Source organism: Euprymna scolopes, chromosome 42, assembly GCF_053919585.1.
Source record: "Euprymna scolopes isolate OS-2025 chromosome 42, ASM5391958v1, whole genome shotgun sequence".
Classification (NCBI taxonomy): domain Eukaryota; kingdom Metazoa; phylum Mollusca; class Cephalopoda; order Sepiida; family Sepiolidae; genus Euprymna; species Euprymna scolopes.
The window spans coordinates 37,111,437-37,116,151 of NC_136523.1; the positions used below are offsets into that span (position 1 = coordinate 37,111,437).

Sequence of the window (4,715 nt, forward strand, 5' to 3'; positions counted from 1 at the left end):
GAGGGGACAAGATACCCCATAAGGGAGCCACGGCTCATCATCACGGCTAGGAAATACTGGTTTGTTTATTTTTGGGTCGAGATAAAATAGTCTCTCAGCTGGCTCACGTTTGACACAACAGCGACATCAGGTTGGCGATCGGACGATTCCATTTTTTAATAATAAAAAAAAAAAAATAGAGGTCATAGATAATACCTGAGTGTATGTTATGGGGGGGGGGGAATCCGAAAATTAAAAAAAAAAAAAAATTGTCATTAGCCCACATGGGGACTCGAACCCCAGACCCTCAGATTACTTGTATCATTATGCTTAAAAGTCTGATGCTCTACCGACTGAGCTATGGAGGCTGACAGAGACAAATACAACCTTTTTATTTTTATTGTTAGCTTATCACCTGGTTTCAATTGTTACTTTTATTCTTATTACTTTTACTTGGAGTTCTCACACATGTCAGTGTCAGCGATTGTTTATTGAAAATAACCGGTGGTGTTCCCTGGAATCTGAACGACCACAAGTCGGCAGTCTCCAGTAGAGATATTTTAGGGGATTAAAAATAAAGCAATTGTGAGCAGGGATTCGTCGCTTGTTAGATGAGGTACCTATCTCGACAACCAACTGGTTAATTTCGGTGGCCTTTAATCTGTCATACTGAGGTATTGTTCTGGCTATTGCTAGGGGGTCGACCACCAATGCCTTATCTCCCACCTTTCGGGTGGAGTCAGTTTACTGCTTACTGCAAAATGCCGACTGGGTTGCCCAGGTAATTTTTAATAGGCTAGAGTGTTCCACCTTTAAGTGCACTGGCTCGAATCTCCCCAGCTTCTGACCTTGTGTCACATCTTCCTGCGGCCAGAAGGAAATGAATAACAACAATAACTCAAACTCTTCTCAAAGAGAGAAGATAAAGCCGGGGATGGTTGAACTTCTAGCACTGCACAGAATCATATCACAGCCCGACAAAAGCAAGGCGACCAGCTAAAACGTATGCTAGGCAGATTGCCGAGGACGTGTCATCGACCGGTATGAGCAATACTAACTTATTCTTCGTGTTATTTGAACGCACAGTTGAGAATTCGTATTATTTGGATTCATCGGAATACTATTCTCATCTTCAGTCTTATTTTCACAACGTTTCTGCCGATGTAACCTCCAACCTTCTTCATAGGTATCTTCTGGGATGTTTCTGTTGAATTCGAGAATCTGAATGGAATTTCGAACGGAACTCTTTATTTACTTCACAGGGGTAACATGCTCTCGTTCAGTCAGCCACGACTGGATAGAGGTTCTAAGTACTTCATAATTGTATTTCCCAACCCAAGTACTCGTGGTGTCGTGATTAGGCTACTTGAAAAAAAAAATCAATTGTAAGGTAATATTCTCCTGAAGGTTGAAGGTTCAATCCTTAGTGTAGGCGACATAAAAAATACAACCGCAAATTACTTATAGGGCTATCCAATCAGGGCTGACAAAACGAGAGCATGCTACCCCCATGCATAAAGAGTTCCGTTAGAAATTCCATCCAGATTCCCGAGTTCGAAAAGATAAACCTGAAGAAGGCCGGAGGTTCCATCGACTGAAACGTTGTGAAAATGACACTCAGGATGAGAACAGTGGTTCGAAGATTCCAAATCATACACGAATTACCAATCTTCTCCAAAATTTAGAAACGTAACACATTCTTGTCATTTCTTTCTTATTTTCTTTTCTTTACACGAAATGGCGCGAAATCAGTGTTTTCCCACCTTGCGCTGATTAACATGGTCGCCATCTTTGAAAAAGCTGTCGATTTGCTTCGTTTTTTTGTTGTTGTGAGCTTTAATATGCCTGTACGCGAGATAGAGAGGTGAGGAGAGGACAGATCTGCTTCGCCATATGTAGTCCATCTCTCATTTTATTCCATTTTTTTTTTCTTACTGATAGAGCAAAGTTTGTATGGTCTTAAAGTGAGCCAGCGTGAAATGCTAAATCCCGATGAAAAAGGACAATCAAAAACCCAGAATTCAAATGCTATGTCAAACCGCTCAGGTTTATGATAACATTTTCAACTGTAACACCTCTCTTTCTTTCTTTATACAGCGTGGAACGATACAAAAACACACACTACAGCTTTATTTTTAAATTTTATTTTTTATTAAATTTTCACCCCAAACAAGGCACAGTGCCACTTTGATGTACGGAGCTACTATCAGAGACTTAAATTGCAGGGGTACTATGTAGGGAGTTTAGTAGCAAGATGTCTGTTCACTTGAACTTCTGCATGTCAGTACCGTTGGGGAAACAGGAACCAGGAAGAGAATTCCAAAGTCTAGCAGTTCTGGGGAAGAAGCTATTTGAGTAGAAGGCTTTCTTACATCTAGGATTCTCTAATGTGAAGAGGTGGGACTTTGCTGCTTGTCGAGTTTGTCTGAGGTATTTACGTTGGCGGGTACAAAGGCTTATAGTTCGTCAGAGCATCCACCATAAAAATAATTGTAAAAAAATACTTTTAACATTTGGTCGATAGGACAGGGGCTGAAGCTTAGATGACAGTTCAGGACCTATCAGATTTGCGACTCTCTTTTGAACACTGTCCAGAAACGAGAGACTAGTAGCAGATGCACCAGCCCAAATGTAACAGCAGTACTCCATACATGGGTGAATGGTGGCTTTGTAGAGGTACAGGATACTTTCAGTTTTAAACCTTTTATTGAAAAATCAATTCGGGTAACTTGATTATGCAGTAGAGCTGACATCGATGTAATCTAGCCGCCTTCAGCTTTAATCATCTCCATATGAGTCCGGAACTGGGAGAATTCCTTTTCCGGCGGGAGCTTACCGAATACTCGGCGGATGGCAGTGATCAGACTGGGTTTGGTGTTGGTGTTGTAGGAGGACATGTTCTCGACGTATGACCAAACGAAGTAGTCCAGTGGGTTCGGGTGGGAGAAGGAGGGTGGTCAGTGAGAAAAGGGGACAAAGTCATAGCCCTTCTCTCCATCTCCTTTTCTCTGTTCTCTCTTTCTCGCATCCCTTTCTCTCTCTCGCATCCCTTTCTCTCAACCTCTCCTACCTCTCGTTTATCGTCCTCGTATCTCATTTATTTTCTTTGTGTCGCGTCTCTCTCTTTCTCTGTTCTTTCGTTTCTCTCTTCTTGTGGAATGTTTTAGATGGCATAGAATTAAAAATTCTACTATTAATTTAGCTAATGTGTTTCGGGAAATGACGTAACTGACAGGAAGTCTCGAGTGATACGTGACTCAAAGAGTTTTATCCACTCCACGATGTCTCGAAAACATGTCCTTATTTACTTGGCGTACCACATTTGGTATTTATCTTTACAAATACTTTTTTTTTACATAGGAGACACCATTTATCAAGGCCCGGAGGCCATGCGAGGATAAGAGTTAATAAGTGTACAGTGGTCAATGGGACAATATCATAGCAATCGTTAGTAGTGGAAATTTGGTAAATTGGATTACTTAAGGGGGCGGCTCATCAAGAACTTGTTTACGTTGGACTTGAAGACGACCATATTGTAGTCAGGGAAACGGAAGAGAGTTCTACAGGCGTGCAGTTCTAAGAAATAAGCTTTGGTCATGGAATCTATATTTAGGTTTAGGCACAGACAAAGTGTGGGGGAAATTATTGATAGTGTTTTCAGCTAGATGAGTGTTTGTCGTGAGAGTCAGGCAAGGGAGACTATAGATTGGAGCTCAGACGAGCACTTGCCATAAAAATAACGATAAAGCAGAGACAGGCTCGCAATGTCTCTTCTGTGGGAAAGAGGTTGCAGAGAAGAGAAAAGAGAATTCCCCACTAAGCTACGAAGTCTATTTTGAACTCTGTCAAGGAAGGATAAGCTGCTTCTAGGAGTTGCTGCCCAGACGTGGCAACAGTACTCCATCCTTGGACGTACTTGGCTCTTATACAGGTAGAGAATTGCATCAGCAGTGAGATATCTACTGGAACAGTAGAACGATCCCACCATTTTTCCAGCAGCATTAGCAACGGATTTGATGTCCGGGTTCCATTTCAGATCAGGAGTAAAGGTCAGACCTAGAAGGTTGCTAAAATTCTGGCTAGTCTTGACCAGTTCTGATTCGATTTCTGTTTGTCTTGTGGCACTATTTGTTAGGTGCCACTCTCAACGTAGTAACACAGATATTCTTGCTGAGTGACTTCCTATAATCCCATTTTCTTTTTTTTTACAGAACTCTCTCTTTCTTTCTCGCTCTAAACACTTTCCCACACCTGAGTTTATTCTCTATCTCTACAAATCCATTATCAGACCATGTATGGAGTATCGTTTCCATATTTAGTCCATTCCATTTGAAGGTCATTGACAAAGTTTAGAAACATAAAACATAACCCGCCCTCCCCTTCCACAGACGTGTGATGGTCTTTTCTATAAATACTATTATGGCATGTACTTTTCAGAACCAACTGCCTCCTTTGTTCCAGCTCATTTGACTCGTTGGTCTAGTGGTCTCCATCAATTCCTTGTTTTAATACCTCATCGTAATGCAGCTTCCTATTCCAGTAGCATTTTTTTTCCAGAACTGCAAAATTGTGGAACTCATTTCCTATGGACGGCTTTCCTCCTGATTACAGTCTGGGTTTTTGCGAGATTACGGTTAATAGGTATCTCCTGTCTTTGCAATAATTATTTTTCGTTATTGTTAACTCCTTATATTAAGTGGATTTATGCCTTGTCGTGATTAAGTTTTGTAGTATTA

The 4,715-nt window shown here is 41.1% G+C and overlaps 1 non-coding gene across 1 annotated transcript; it reads right to left on the minus strand.

Moving 5' to 3' along the window:
- Positions 1-256: 256 nt before the first annotated feature.
- On the minus strand, positions 257-347 carry Trnak-uuu (transfer RNA lysine (anticodon UUU)). Its single transcript is given in 2 exon segments — positions 257-292; positions 311-347. It is a non-coding gene; the product is annotated as a tRNA-Lys (tRNA).
- Between the last annotated feature and the right edge of the window lie 4,368 nt (positions 348-4,715).